The sequence below is a fragment of the Tiliqua scincoides genome, chromosome 2 (assembly GCF_035046505.1).
Source record: "Tiliqua scincoides isolate rTilSci1 chromosome 2, rTilSci1.hap2, whole genome shotgun sequence".
In the NCBI taxonomy this organism is placed as follows: Eukaryota; Metazoa; Chordata; class Lepidosauria; order Squamata; family Scincidae; genus Tiliqua; species Tiliqua scincoides.
Window position 1 is genome coordinate 118,270,896 of NC_089822.1, and position 16,575 is coordinate 118,287,470.

At 49.5% G+C, this 16,575-nt stretch overlaps 1 pseudogene; it reads right to left on the reverse strand.

Moving 5' to 3' along the window:
* Positions 1 to 1,743: 1,743 nt before the first annotated feature.
* LOC136642736 (5S ribosomal RNA) lies at positions 1,744 to 1,857 on the reverse strand (annotated as a pseudogene).
* Between the last annotated feature and the right edge of the window lie 14,718 nt (positions 1,858 to 16,575).

Here is a 16,575-nt window from a genome sequence, read left to right on the forward strand (position 1 = left end):
GTAGCTACATCTCCTGAGCTGGAAAAATCATTGGTTTTTGCCTTTGGCTCTTTCATGGACAGCTTAGCCTCACTAAGAGGACACCACAGTTCTTAGGGGAGGCTCAGCTTTCTACCAGACCTTGCCCCCCTTCCCTAACCTTATTGGCTGATTATTTAGATTTATAGCCCAACAAATTCCATAGGCACACAGGGAATAATAAAATTCCACCAATGCACTGAAATTTCCCCTCCCCTTTTTTGACTAAACTCTGAGTCCCAAAGGACAATCCAACGATGCAGGTCTTCCTTTCCCCCTTTGCAATAACTGGTTTCCAGCCACTGGTCTGCATCTTTCCTGACCAGGACCAGAACAATTCTCTGTGTTTGAATTCAGTGCTGTCCAGAGCCAGGGAAGCCAGAATCTTCCCACCCTCCTCTGATAAGAAATATGGAGGGTGGTTTCTTTGAGTGAGCACAAGGCTTTAAGAGAGGGAAGAGATGAGGTGTGCTTTGTGGTGAGGGAGGCGGAGAGCAACAGCTGTCAGGAACTGTTTTCTAAAAGCTTTTCCTAGTACCTGACTTAAGATGCACAAGGGCTCTCTCTCAGCAGCTTCAGTGTCAGAACACCCACAGCTGGTGGAAAAGTGCAGCCACCTCTCTCCTGGTGGGAGGTTGAGATAGCTTTGGGAGGAAATGAGGCCACCAGGAGGGGCTCCACAGTTTCCAACATTCTCAGGCAAATCTGCCTCTGCCTTTCCATCCGTCTCTCTGTCATATTTATTCCTTCCTGTATTGTCAGCTCTCTTTCTTCTTGGTTGTCTGTCTACTTATCATGCTAGCCAGCCTGTCAAGTTACCATAGGTAGCTGTGGATAGCTGATCAAGATGGGCTAGTGAGTATAGCAACATGATGGGGCAGTGCTCTTGGGAAGAGGATAGCAAAGGATAGCAAAGGAACTCTGGAATCTGGGTCAAGTTGAGAGTATAGGGGAAGGTGATAGTTAGGGGCCCCGGATATATGCAACACTCTTGATTTCATTATTGAGAACCACACACTGCCAAGTCATATGTGATGCCTCTTGCAGAGGGACATCTCCAGGCTGACTCCCAGCTCTGTGGGATTGGCTAAGCCTGCCCGTCTCATACCCAATACCTTTTGCAAGTTGTGCAAGAAGTCAGCATGCAAAGATAGGATTCATGCAGCTATTTTCTCACTCTGGGTGAATGTGCCTAAATGAAAGGTTACCCTCTTTCTGGTGGTGGGGAACACTGGGTGATAATGATGCAACCAGCTGGGCAGCAGAAGTATACTAAGAGGAGGAAGAAAGAGACTCCATGGGGACAATGCACCACAGGGTGGGGGGGGGGAAGGGGGAGAAAACAAAGAGAACTGATTTCAGTAAATAAAAATCTGAGTCTTTCCATCTTGGATCTGATTGGAACAAAGGCTGATACCATAATAGGAGAAGATTAAGTTTTCCTGGTGCTAGTAAGCCAGATCTGAGGAGCAAAGAAGAGCCTGGCATGTCAACCATGCATACTCCATTTTGAAAGGCAGAGGGACAGAAAGAGGAAGTGAGGCAAAGCAAGGCAGAAAGCCATGGCAGCCCAGCATGGCGGGGAGAGCAGGCAGAGGGGTGCAAGCCTGAGAGGATCTGCTGAAGATTAAGGAGCTGTTTTACCAAACTCCCATTCCAAACTTCACCTATAGAACTTATGCCCACTTTGGTTGGCAAGCTTCTGTCTCGAAAGACTATGGTATAAGCCTACAGCACCCAGTATTCCCAGGCGGTCTCCCATCCAAGTACTAACCAGGCCTGACACTGCTTAGCTTCCGAGATCAGACGAGATCGGGCATGCGCAGGGTAACAGTATGCCCACTTTAAGCTAATTAGTTCCCCTTCTTTCCCCAACAATAACCCTAGTTCTGCCCTGCAGCACTGCTGGATCCCACCACCAGGGTAGCCTGGTGCCTGTTCAACCTGCTGAGGTTCTCCTTCCTCCCCTCTACTGCCAGCAGCTTCTCTGGCCACTGCAGCAACACCTTGGTTCTCAGGAGCTCTTGGGTCTGGCAGCCACCCACCGGACTCCAGCAGTCTCTGTTCCAGCAGTCTCTAGTAGTCTCCTTTTGGTCCATGCATCAGACAGTCAGTCAGTCACTTAGGACGCAATCCTACCTTGCGCTGGAACAGGCAAACCAAGAGACTTGCACTGTATCCAGGATAGGGGCCCAAGGCGGCTCAGCCAGAGGCAAGGGGAAACTTTCCCCCTTACCTCCGGGTAAGGTGCCCCAATGGGTCTCCTCAGACTTGCGCCACCTCTTGAGGTCGTGCAAGTCTGAGGAGAGCAGAGCAGCTTCAAGCTGCTCCGATCTCCCCAGGAACGGGGGTTGGGATCCGGTATAACAGCCAGTCCCAGCCCCACCTCCCACTCCCCACCCGCCCCCAGGGATGTCCTCTGCCCGCCCCCGCCCCCAGGAACGCCTCCATCCTGTTCACCCCAGAGCATTGTGTTGGCCCAGTTGGGCCAAAGCAAGACTTTCAGAGGGAGCCGCCACGGAAACTGGATTCAGCAACTCCGTGTGCCGACACAGCTTACTCCAGAGGAGGCGTAAATGTGCCTTACAGCATGTTTGCCAGCCCAAGTGACGGGCATGATTGCGCCCTCAGTCAGTCAGTCAGTCAGTCAGTCAGTCAGTCTATCCATCAGCCAGCTAGCCAACCTGTTAGCCCATCCATCCTCTTTCCTCCAAGCTCCTTCCTTCTATACCCACAAGCTCTCCCTCCTCCAGGTGCTGCTTTCATCCCTGAGGGCCTTGTTGCCTCCATGTGACTGCAGCTGTGCAATATACTCACTGCACTCTAAGGGCCTGGTGTTAACCCTGTGCTTCCCAGACCTGCCAGAGCAAGAGCCACTATTGTTACCACACCCTTGAGGGATCTTGCACATTTCCATTACATGAGCTTGCCAAACCAACCCCTCCAAAGTCTCCAATGTGATTTTCTCTATCTCATCTAGGACCTCTAGTCCTACCTATTGTTCAAACTGTGCAGACCTCAACTGCAAAATAAAATGGCAGCAGCTGCATGTAAGAATGGGTTACAACACACTTCTAGGTCTCACACCACCTCTGCACTATACTGCAGGGTTACCATGCCCGCTCTGTAAGAGGTGTGGTGCATGCTGGGATAGTAGGGATCGAACTGTGTGCCAGTGATGGCATGGAAAACTCTCAGAAGTACAGGAAAAGTGTTGCGAATGAAGGTCGAGCCCTCTTGGAGAGGGGGGAATGATGACACGTCATTCTTTGGGTTGACTAATTGTGAAGTCACTTGTGTGACTTTCCCTAGATTGGGCTAGATGCACAGTACATCACAGTGGCGAGACAGGGAAAGGAAAAGACCAAGAGACTAGCTAGGAGGAGAAGACTCTGCCTAATCAGAGCTCTGCACAATAAAATGCACTAATCCCCTATTTATTGTGCAGCGTGCACAGGTCTTTCTCCAGAAAGTGCTTTTGTTACAATGATGTCCCATTTCCTAGGCCTTCAAGAGATGACGTGTTATGTCTTTGAAAATGCAATGCTCCTCTCAGACAGCGCATTCATTGCTATGGTGATTGTTGTAAGAAATACAATTGTGTGAGTTTTGAGTACATTTCTTGGTTATGTTTTGCATGTAATAACTGATGAGCACCACAGCAACCCCTGCTGCTTCCAGTCTCTCTCTCTCTCTCTCTCTCTCTCTCTCTCTCTCTCTCTCTCTCTCTACTTGGAGCATCTCTGCTCGAACTCATGCACAGGAGTATGCATTTAGCCACATTGTGGGAAATGGTGAACAGCAACCTGCTTATTTCTCTTGTGTGTGTCCCCCTTCCTGACTCCCAAGGCAGTCTCCCCTTCTGGAATCCAGAATACCAGCTGCAGGGGAGTAGTGGCAGAAGCATGCGTTTTTTCTCCTGCTTTCTGAACTACCCAGAGGCAGCTGGTGGGCCATTGTGGGAAATGGGATGCTGCACTGGATGGGCCTTTGACCTGATCAGCAGGGCTTTCCTTATGTCCTTGTGTAATTTCTCCACCCCATCTTCTACAAATGAATGGGGTGCAATTATCACTGAAAAGTCGCTTGCGGGAATATCATGCAAAGGACCAGCCCAATACATTTTGATGTCTGAGGGGGAAAGTACGGGGGACGCTCCCCTCCACATGGGGCAGAATCCACCAAGGAGGTTTCTTGCCCAGGCCCCATTGAAACAGTTATGGTCTTGCGCAGATCCCATCCATTTTAGCCAGGCTTGGGCAGGACAAACTTGGTGGGGCTGCCTCTGGTGACACAATGGCTCTGAGGTGTTTGTGGCACACTCCCGTGGATCCAAATGAAAACCCAACGAACAGCTGGGTCGTGATATACGTTCTCCATCAGGAGTGTTTCTGCTTCACCCCGTTTCACCCCGGCTTCACTGTAACTAGCTGGGTGGTAACAGATTCTCATGAGCAGGTGATGCACTTTTTACTACACCTTAGATCTCACACAACACAACAACACAACAATCCCAGGATGTCAGAGCTCAGTTTGAGATAGTTTGGCCACTTATACAGGTTCTTTGCCATTTGTGGAAAGATTTTAGGACAAAAATTCCTTTAGCTAAGGAAAGACAAAGAGCATTCTCTGTGTGCTGTCAGCTGCGGAGTGAGCTCAGCTTCTTCCTGGCTTCACAAATCAAATGAGTGGCATGCAGGCCAGCAAGTCAGACGCTGGTTCATTGGTTGGTCTTGCCCTTCCCTCCATGCTTCAGGTGTCTGCCTGTTATTATCTTATTCTTTTTTTAATGTAAAAGCAATGCATGAATGTTCATGCATTTATCTATTTGTAACCTTTTTTTTTTTTTTAAACAAACAGACTTTTAAAAATGCAAAACTGCTCTAGCAATTGGGCAGGAATGTCTTGGTCAGGTTACTGGAGGTACCTCTACTGGAGGTAGATATACCTCCACTGCTCCTCCTTCTCCTGCTCCCTGGATTTGAAAATGAAGAGGGGAACAGAGCGAACATGAAGAGGAAAGAAGAGTGATGGGCTAGATCAGTGTTTCTCAAACAGTGGGTCGGGACCCACTAGGTGGGTAGTGAACCAATTTCAGGTGGGTCCCCATTCAATTCAATATTTTATTTTTAATATATTAGACTTGATGCTACCATGGTATGTGACTGCATTGGGGGGAAATGTTACAGACCTGTACTTTTTACAAGCTACTATGTATATTCTTTTAACAATGATAGTAAATGGGACTTACTGTTAGGTAAGTATGGGCAGGATTGTAGCCTAGGATTGTGAAAAATTTTCCTGTTTGATGATGTCACTTCCGGTCATGACATCATTTCCGGTGGGTCCTGACAGATTCTCATTCTAAAAAGTGGGTCCTGGTGCTAAATGTGTGAGAACCACTGGGCTAGATTGTTTTCTTCTCCTCTACACTTCCTTTTTCATTCTGTTCCTTTTTGCTTTTTCCATTCCAGGGAATGAGAGGAGGAGGTGTAGCGGCAGTGCCTGGCATACCACAAGGTAAGGGGGAACATTTAGTGTACCACCAGGCACTGAGATGTCTTAGGCCAGCACTACTTCTAGAAGGCTATTACCTGCTTCCCAGAATGGACACTCTCTGAAAAATTGATTATGTAGCTGGTGCATGCACAAGCTTTTGCTTTCTGACCATGCTGTAACCCAGCCATTTTCAACCAGTGGGCTGCGGCACACTGGTGTGCTGTGAATGGTCTGCAGATGTGCTGTGGGAGGTTGGGGGAGGGTTTATTAGTGGGGCCATTGGGAGATATGAGCCCCCACCAGCAGTGTGGTGTGCTGACAAAGTCAAAATGCTGATGGTATGCCTTGACAATTTTAGCACCTTGTCAGTGTGCCGGGAGATGAAAAAAGGTTGAAAATCACTGCTATAACCCATCTGTTGGACTCCACATCTGGGGCTGCAGTCACTAATGGCTGGGTTAGGAATGCTTCTGCCAGCTTCCCTTTTCTCAGCATGACTGAGAGCTAAATATAAAAGAAATGAAACGCCCCAAAAGAGAAATTTTGCAGTGAATTGAATTGTGACCAAGGCTGACTTAAGAAATGAGCTACAGATTAACCTCTTCACTCTATCTTCTCTGCCACTCCCAATCAGAATTTGCTACTCAGAATATAGTGCCAAAATGGAACAGGAATGCATAAATTTGCTTTAAAAATAAACCTTTTTTGCTTCCAAGGGTCAGAATTCTTAAGAATTGAGAATATTTCCACACAAAAAAAGAGTAAATAAAAAGAGAAAATTGGTTGGGGCTCGAGGAGCAATAGGTAGGCTGTAGGAGAGGAAAGGGCAAAGAGCTGTCCAAGGTGCTGAAGCCCCATTCCCTGATTGCCTAGTCTTCCTGAAGCCCTCTGTGAATTTTAAAATGTCATCAAGATCTGCCTATGTATTTTCTTGCTTTCCTCAGAAACTTTAAGGACGAGAGCAGTGCTTCTCAAACTGTGGGTCAGGACCCACTAGGTGGGTCACGAGCCAGTTTCAGGTGGGTCCCCATTCATTTCAATATTTTATTTTTAATATATTGATGCTACCATGGTATGTGACTGCATTTGGGGAAATGTTACAGATCTGTACTTTTAACTTTTATTACTATGTATATGCTTTTAACAATGATAGTCAATGGGGCTTACTCCTGGGTAAGTGTGGGTAGGATAGCAGCTTAGGATTGTTAAAAATTTTTCCTGCTTGCTGATGTTACTTCTGGTCATGTCATCACTTCTGGTGGGTCCTGACAGATTCTCATTCTAAAAAGTGGGTCCTGATGCTAAATATGTGAGAACCACTGGACCAGAGGACTCATTGTCATTTTTTAAAAAATTATTAAGGAAGCTGGGGTTTTCCATGTGACAGCCAGATAGTGAGTTCTCTGCTTGCATTCCTATTATGTGAGATCACACACTGACATGGACTCTGAAGAGAGCTACAGGTTGTGGTAGACAAGAGGAATAGCTCAGAGAAGAATGTTGTAGGTTCAGGAATAGCAAAATGTTGAGAAAGAGATGTGGATAGCTTTTGGAGGAAGTAAGAGGAAGGATGATGGTAGCTGCTGGCTGAGGGCCATAAATATTGTGCTGTGATTTCTGAGTCCTGTGTGTTGATTTATTTACCTCCCTTCTGTGACTCTGACAGCCATTGAAATGTAGCCGATTAAAGCTGAGAGTGGTGTGCCTCACTCTACGGTGAAAGGGGATTGGTGCCAAAGCCTGGGCCGCTGGGATAATAGCTCAGTGCATTAGGCAGGGAGAGAGGAATGCATGTGCGGGGATCATGTTGGGGGCAGGGTATGAAATGAAGGGTTCCTTCCTTCCAAACAGGATTAAAAGAGACAGGGCTGGTTATGCAGATGGAAATGCAAAAGAGTTGGGGGATGGATGTCACAGTGCCCCAAGACCATCAGGGCAGCCGGGGGGGGGGGGTAGAAAGAGAAGGGAAAAAAGGGCTTTGGACCATGCTTGGAGACACACCCACACGCATGCAAGCATGCATGAAATCTTTGCAGCAAGCCTCTTCCTTCACCTTCTGTGTTAGACCAATGAGCCCATTCAACCTCAATATTCCACTCTGAAAAGGCCTGACTGTCCACCTATAGCTTAGTATAGGCACGAAGCAGCGAGTAGCCTCCTTGGGATGCAGTGCCTCCTGGGACAAAGTGCTAAGGTAAGACAGAGTGAGTTAAGCCACAGCCCCAAACCCCTTGAGAGGAGGGGCAGCAAACCAGTGTAACCTTTCTTAAGAATCCCAGAACAAAAAACCCCACAAAACTATGCAGTTAAACAGACAGCAGTAGGGTGGGGGCTATCCAGTGATTTGCACTGAATGTCACAGGTATGACTATGTGCCTCTGGGGCATAAGGCATGGGTGTGTCTTCAGTGCAAGGAGCTCCAGGGATGCAGGGAACAGGTCTCCTCCCTTGAAGCCATGATTGCTGACCTAGAGAAGCAGAGGCAGGCAGAGAGGGACCACAGTGAGACTTCATGGACTTCATCCCACCCTCAGGTGGGCAGCTCCCCAGCTGCTGAGGTAGGAAGTATTGGGGCTGGAGGATGCCATTCTGGAGAGGAGGGAAACAATCCCCTAAGGCAGTGGTTCTCAAACTTTTAGCACTGGGACCCACTTTTTAGAATGAGAATCTGTCAGGACCCACCAGAAGTGATGTCACGACTGGAAGCGACATCAGCAAGCAGGAAAATTTTTTGACAGTCCTAGGCTGCAATCCTACCCACACTTACCCAGGAGTAAGTCTCATTTACTATTATTGTTAAAAACTTGTTAAAAGAACAGATCTGTAACATTTCCCTAGTCATTTACCATGGTAGTATCAAGTTCAATATATTAAAAATAAATATTGAAATGAATGGAGACCCATCTGAAATGAATCATGTCACAGGTATGACTATGTGCCTCTGGGGCATAAGGGCACTGCCCTAAGGGCAGGGACCCCTTCTTCAGGCTACTCCTCGGTGGGAGGGGGGTTGGGGGCTTCTTTAGTGGGCAATTTGAGTGTAAGGAACATAGAGAGAGGGTTTGTGATGGATGTGAGGACCGCATAGTGACTTTCCTGCCTTGGTGCGAAGGTTGCGGGCATCACATCTTGTCTAGATAGGCTGGTAGAGAGTGATGGGGAGGAGGTAATTGTTGTGGTGCATGTCGGCACCAATAATGTAGGGAAATGCAGCTGGGAGGTCCTGGAAGCCAAATTTAGGATGCTAGGTTGGAAGCTTAAAGCCAGGACACCAAAGGTAGCGTTCTCAGAAGTACTACCTGTTCCATGTGCAGAGCCAGCTAGGTAGGTGGAGAGACTGGATTTCTTGACATGCTAAATGACTGCGCCTTAGAACAGCTAGTCATGGAGCCAACCAGAGGATAGGGGACTCTGAATTTAATATTGTGTGGTACTCAGGATCTGTTTAGAGATGTAAATGTTACTGAGCCATTGGGGAACAGTGACCATACTGTGATCTGTTTTACCATGCATGTCAGGGGAAGAGTCTAAGCAAATCTGACACAAAAACCCAAAGGGCAGACTTCCCTCAAATAAGGAGACTAGTTAGAAAGAAGTTATAATGTCCCAGATACAAAAAAAAAACAACAAAAAAAAAACAGATGCAAATGTCCAGGGATGCCAATGACTGGCATGCATTTGGCTGGGACACAGTTGTCCAGGACGCAACGGTACTGACACTTTTCATGCCACCTAGAAAGAGTGGTTGTGAGATGGGTGACAGCAGCAGCTAGGAAAACACCAAACTTTTCCAAGTGGTGAAGATCAGAAGAGACTGTGAAGAGTTCCAGAAGGTTCTCTCCAAACTGGGCAGCAAAATGGCAGATGCATTTCAATGTAAGTAAGTGTAAAGTAATGCACATTGGGGCAAAAAGAATCAAAACTTCACATATAGGCTAATGAGTTCTAAGCTGTCTGTGACAGATCTGGGGATGCTGGTGAACAGCTCGATGAAAATGTTGACCTAATGTGCAGCAGTGGTGAAGAAGGTTAATTCCATGCTTGGGATCATTAGAAAAGGTATTGAGAATAAAATGACTAATATTATAATGCCATTGGAAAAATCAATGGTAAGGCAACACCTGGAATATTGCATCCAGTTCGGGTCACAGCATCTCAGAAAGGACATAGTGGAAATGGAAAAGGTGCAGAAAAGAGTGACCAAAATGATTACTGGGTTGGGGCATCTCCCTTATGAGGAAAGTCTACAGCGTTTGGGACTCTTCAGTCTAGAAAAGAGGTGCCTACGGGGGGGACATGATTGAGACATACAAAATTATGCAGGGTTTGGATAGAGTGGATAGACAGATGATCTTTTCCCTCCCACACAACACCAGAACCAGGGGACATCCACTAATATTGAGTGTTGGGAGAACAGACAAAAGAAAATATTTCTTTATCCATCATGTAATTAGTCTGTGGAACTCCTTGCCACAGGATGTGGTGATGGCATCTGGCCATCCTTTAAAAGAGGATCCTTTAAAAGAGGCATCTGTCCAATCCTTTAAAAGAGGATGCGAAGGAGGCACCAGGATGCAGGTTACTTGTTGTCCTGTGTACTCTCTGAGGCATCTGGTGGGGCCACTGTGAGATACAGGAAGCTGGACTAGATGGGCCTTGGCCTGATCAGCGGGGCTCTTCTTATGCTGATATACCTTGCATCTTGGTGATCCAGTGCACCAGGGGCGACTGCCATTGGTTTAGGGCCTGGCCCTCTTTATCTACCTAGTAGAGAGCTGAGCTGAGAACAGGTATATTTTTTCCCCTAGCATTTGGCCTTTTCCATATGCAGAAACCTTACTGCTAAAAGCCACATTTGGATCATCAGGGTTTATTCTGCCCTTTACTGTGCATTGGTATTGAAGAGATATTGTTAGAGCTGTTGACCATGAGGGTAAGCTGGGAGGCAGGCCTTTCATTTAGCAGGCCCAGGTTGAATTTTCAGGCAGCTTGCAAAAACTCGACCTGATGAGTTCATACTGAAGAAGCAGGCCAGATACAGCACACCACCTAATCCAGCTTGGATTGGGAGCTATGGTATACCCCCACTTCCAGTCACTTGCAATTGCAGCACCAAGGTCAGGTCTCTGCCCTCAGAGGGTTGCCAGATCTCCTGAGAATCGGTTGCTGAGAGGGGTTGGAGCATGGCAGCTGGCTAGGATGATGTCTGATGGAGTTGGTGAAGGATAGTAGTGCCTGGTAAATGCAGAGGATGGGCCCAATCCTATCCAATTTTCCAGTGTCAGTGCTGCTATGCCAGTGGGGTGTGCACTGCTTCTTGTATTGGGGAGGCAGTCACTGAGGCCTCCTCAAGGTATGGGAACCTTGGGACTGCATTGCAGCTGCACAGGTGCTGGAAAGTTGAATAGGATTGGGCCTGATGTCACCTGACAGGACAGGGGCAGAGGTCAGGGTGGAGCCTGATTAACAGGGAGGGGGGATAATGAAGAACTCATGCACACTCAAGCCAAGTAAAAAATAGTCCATTCCCTTGGTTCTGGCCTCCTTGATCTTGCTCCTTCATTGGGGGACCCTACAAACTAAAATAAAGACCAGTTTCTGGTCAAGATCTGGCAATCCTACCAGGAGTTGCAAGATTTTCTGGCCTTCAATTTCCAGCTCTTTGACCCACTTATCACTGGCTTGGTAAACCTGTGTCCAGGCTAGTGGTGGTGTCAGAATGTGGGCTTACCCAAACAGGAATTGGAGGAAGTCTTATGCCCTCTGAGGGATGCCAATCTGCCCCATGATTGCTTTGGGGCACATGACAGCCCAAAGTTCACTCTGAACATCTCAAGATGCTCAGGGGTAAATTTGGCTGTGCTTCTAGGATTCCTGGAGCGACCCCTATTAGCTACTGGGAAGAAGGGAGGAAGAAGTGCCCATTCCCTCCTCCTTCCCTTCCCAGAGGCCAGTAAGCTGCCAAGCAGCAAGATCATGACCTGAGCTTTCCGAGATGGGAAGGGTGGGGGAGGAGGAACTGCCCCCACCCACCCACTGGCTGAGCCACAACCCCCAGGTGATCTGTGGGGTGAGCCAGGGGTGGAGGAGAGCAAGCTTGGGCAGGGACAAGGGAAGAGAACAAGGTGAAGCAAGTCATGAGGTGGGTAGGGCTGGAGAGAGCAAGGCAACCAGGGGATGCAGCATGTGTGTGTAGGGGTGGGGAAACCCCCTCCCCCCCAGCTAGACTGTGCCTCAGGGCTCAGAGAAACCTGATTCAGAGAAACCTGACCAGATACATAAGGATGTATCTGGTCAGATGGCTGGAAAGGATGGGATGAGTGAATGCTCCTCTGTACCAAAACAAAACAATCCTTGCACATAAAAACATTCAAAAAGGGAGAAGCATGTTAGGGGGAAGCCAGACTTGAGCCCTATTTCCTGTCATGCTAATTTTCTGCATGCGGGGAGTTCAAATGATGGATCATTTAACCCTATGAACACCTCCTCCGGTTCTCAATGGTACTCAAAAACAAATTCCTTGAGACCTTTGTGTTGTTGTGTGAACACACACACACACACACACACACACATACACACACACACACAGAGAGAGAGAGAGAGAGAGAGAGAGAGAGAGAGAGAGAGAGAGAGAGAGAGAGCACCAACCAGAATGGGGGACTAGATCCTTTTGAGGCATATTGATGTTTCCAGTGGCCCACAGATATAATGATCAAAATACAACTGATACTGAAATGATGGTTGTAAACCACAATCTCCTTTCCATACCTCCAAAGAGCACCTCTTGTGCTGCTCTAGTTCTGACTGTTAGGCAATGGCAAAGTATCTCAAAGCCTTTTGTCTTCTCCTAGCAATTTCTACCCTCCGCCACTGCTGATTTTCAGCATGCAGTGGGCTGCGGTAGGGAACCACTGGATGCCCCAATAGCCAGTAAAGAGCACCCAGCTTCCCTCCAGGAATGGCAGACCTCCAGGCTTCACTGCTGCAGCCAGAAAACCATTGACTGTGCCTGTGCTTGACTGCCCCAGAGGGCAACTGCAGTGACACTTCTGTTCCGTGTAGTTTCCATTCCTCTTTGCCTGAACTCTCCAAGCCTTTGTCCTTGAGTCAAAGTTCTTCACACACAGCTAACTCAAGACTTGGGGTTGCACTGCACAATTGCCGAGGTGTGCCCTGGGGGAGTCCTTTCAAAGCTGCTGAGGCTGATGGCTCCTCTCTCCAACATTGCAAGAGGTCTTGGGGTGCACAGCGTGGATTGCACACTGTTTCCTTGGTACCCCTAAAGGTGCTGCTATCCCAAGCGGCCACTTGGATTGTGGGTGCAAGGGGGCTGGCCCTATCTTCTCGGCACTGACCGCCAAAGAGATCAGCCCTTCAATTCCACTCCAGGTGGACTGGGTTCCTGTCTGCTTTGCTGGTCCTGTTCAACCTGACGGCCTCGTCCCTGTCATTCTGCTCCCTGGAGTCCAGTCTCTCCAAACAGGCAATGTTTCCTACTCTGACACCAGCACCGTGTCTCCAATGTAGCAAAAGTCTACCACTTTGTCCCTCAGTTTGCCCCCCTGCAAAGTGGGAGAAGCAGCAACTGTTACCCTGCACATGCCTGATCTCGGAAGCTAAGCAGGGTCAGGCCTGGTTAGTACTTGGATGGGAGACCGCCTGGGAATACCGGGTGCTGTAGGCTTATACCACAGTCTTTCAAGACTGAAGGTTGCCAACCAAAGTGGGAGAAGTGAAGAACCCTCCATCCCACTGCCCCTTTTGGAACGATAAAATCATGTCGCTTCGCGGAGCAGATACTGACCTCAGCACTCCTCGCCTCAAACTGGTCTGGATCTAGGACGCAGCCCTGCGCTGTGTAACACTGAGCGCAGTCCACTGGGAAGTTCTCCTGAACCAATCCCGTGGAAATGAACTGGAGCTGCAGCTCCTTTTCATTTCGGTGGGGCTTGTGCAAGAGAACTTCCCAATGGAAGCAAAGGCTGCTTTTCTCCTGCTCTTGGACCCAGACTAGTTTCCCAAGTCCTCATCTTATTCTGGGGTGGAGCTGCTTTGGCCTGCACGTCCCCGACCCAAGAACGGCATACTTGCAAGTCTGGTCCCCATCTTCAGCCCAGCAGAGCCACAGACCCATTTCCCTGCCCTGGAGCTGGAAGGGTGAGGTGCACTAGAAAACCGAACTCCTGCCTTTGGGGCAGGTGGGCAGAAGAGGGGATCTGGTCAGCTGCTGCCTGGACAGCAGGAATCCCAAGCCCCCCCCCCCCCGCAATTATTTCAGACTTGTGCGTCCATGGGGACGGGGGAGCCTTCAAGCGTGCCTGGCTTCATCCCCAGCACCTCTTTTCACTGCTGGGATTCGAACCCAGAACCCATGAAGCGCAGAGTGCGGGCTGGATGATTCCCTTGAAGTTGCCCTGGCACCTACTGGTCTCCCAACTCAGCCCCACGTGTCCTCCTCTGCATCTGGTCCCCTTCGTGGGAATCTGGCTGCCCTGAACCCGAGGTGCACGGAAAGCACTCTGCAAATGCTCAGAGGCACTCTCTCCCGGTGGCCTCCCACTGCTTCTTTCCACGCGCCCTCTCCGCCTGCAGCAACAGCCCGCCTTGCCCTCTTGCCCCCCTCGCCAGGCGACTGACCTGATCCCGGGGTCCCCTGTCTCCGCCGCCGCCTCTCGGGATCCCTGGGACTCGGCGAGGGCTCCGCCCGGCATCTCCGGCTTCCCCGGGCGCGCCGGGGTCCCGGGCCAGTGCCCGGGGCGGGGGGAGGGGCGGCTTGGCGCCCGGTCTGCCCAGCCGCTGGAAAGGAGACGGCAGTGGAAAGGCGGGCGGGGAAATCCGCTCGGAAAATCCTCGCCCTTTAATGCACCCGGCTTTGGAGAGGATTGGAGTGCACATGGGAGGGGGGAGAATTTCCCCCTCGCCGTGCATTAACTATAAGCGGGGTGGGGGAGAGCCAGCTTCATTCTCTCCTCCACTAGTTCCCACCTCTCTCCCCAGCAGCATCACACCCCCTCCCTGATCTCGCTCTCTCTGCATCACCTCCTCTCCCCTCCCCACTTGCCCCCTCTCTTTTGCTATCCAAAGGATGCTCTGGTTGGCGCCAGTGCTGGAAACAGGTGTACATGCGCCTTCCCCAAGGGTGGTGCATCCCCATCATGTCTCCTTCAGCGCATCAGCCCAGTCTGGCAAGTCTAATCCTCCTGAGCCAGCTCCAGCCAGCCATAGAGTAGCTAGAGTGGAGTCACAGGGACACCTATACTGGGTGCCAAATGGATCTCCCATGTCATTCAGGATGCCGGCAGTCATTTCAATTGAGCATGGAATCATGATGCATATGTTCAAGGCCGTGCATGGCAAGCCAGGTACCAGAATGCTCAGAGGCTCAGTGTGGGCAGCAGGCCAGGTCAAGGAGTGTCATTCATGCATGTCCTTTTACAGTCAGCATTGTGCCTGCCTGTGTTGGAGGAGCCTGACAGTGAACCAACCCTAGCGGAACTTCACGTGGCCCTGGACTCCCTCATCTCTGGCAAGGCACCTGGGAAAGACAGCATCCCTGCTGCAAAGAGATCATCGCCACTGAGCTGCATGAAATCCTCTGCCTCTCCTGGAGAGAAGGTGGAGTACCACAGGACATGAGGGATGCAAACATCCTCACGCTGTACAAGAACAAAGACGACAGGGGTGACTGCAATAACTACCGCGGCATCTCTCTCCTTAGCGTTGTAGGAAAGCTGTTTGCCCGAGTTGCACTGAAGAGGCTCCAGGTACTTGCAGAGAGCATCTATCCAGAATCACAGTGTGGATTCCGAGCCAACAGGTCCACCACTGATATGGTATTCTCCCTTAGACAGCTGCAGGAGAAATGCAGAGAACAATGACAGCTACTCTTTATAGCCTTCATAGATCTCACGAAGGCTTTTGACCTGGTCAGCAGGGAAAGTCTCTTCAAGATTCTCCCCAAGATCGGATGTCCACCCAGGCTCCTCAGCATCATCAGGTCTTTCCACGAGGACATGAAGGGCACTGTAGTTTTGATGGTTCCACATCAGACCCCTTTGACATCCGAAGCGGAGTGAAGCAGGGCTGTGTTCTCACGCTGACCTTGTTTGGGATTTTCTTCGCTGTCCTGCTGAAGCAGGCCTTTGGAACTGCAACAGAAGGCATCTATCTCCAGACCAGATCAGAGGGAAAGCTCTTCAACCTCTCCAGACTGAGAGCAAAGTCCAGTTGAAATGTCTGTATGACTTCCTCTTTGCCGATGATGCCGTTGTCACCGCCCACTCTGCCAAAGATCTCCAGCAGCTCATGACCTGTTTTAGCAAGGCCTGCCAAGACTTTGGACTGACAATCAGCCTGAAGAAAACACAGGTCATGGTTCAGGATGTGGACTCACCTCCCTGCATTGCAATCTCTGCGCATGAACTGGAGGTTGTCCATGACTTTGTGTACCTTGGCTCAACGATCTCCGACACTCTTTCTCTAGATACAGGGCACACCAGATATCAGCCTGCAATAGGTTTGCGCAAGTGTTTCAAAGCAAAAACAATCTGGTTGAGCAGGGAAAGCATAGAATTTTGGTGGCAGTACCCTTCAGGCCCCACAGCTGGTTCTTCTGGAGATGAAGCAAGAATTAGGAGCTTGCCCTGGGCATAGATATATATATTTTTGGCACTGTGGCCAGTCTCTGTGTTCTGGAGCTAAATTGAAATGTGGGGAGGAGAGGGGATAAAGGCCCATCATATTGTTCCATACTCCCCGTTTCCCTGAGTGCTGTGTGGTGGTGGTGGGGGGGTGGGGTAGGGGGGGCTTTCTCCATTCCCTCCAGAAAGTTAGCCAAAAGGGATTTCCCATGGCAGTCCACTAGATAGGCTGGATAACACTAGGGAAACAGCAAGGAGCAAAATAAATCCATTGACAATCTGGAATTCCATGATGTATCTAACAATGGAAATCACTGTATCCTGGGTCCCAAAGAGATCTTGATCAGCCTTTGATTGTGTATGAAGGTCTTAGCAAGAGCGCTCAAAGATGTCCATCATGGGGGTGGTGGGGTGGTGG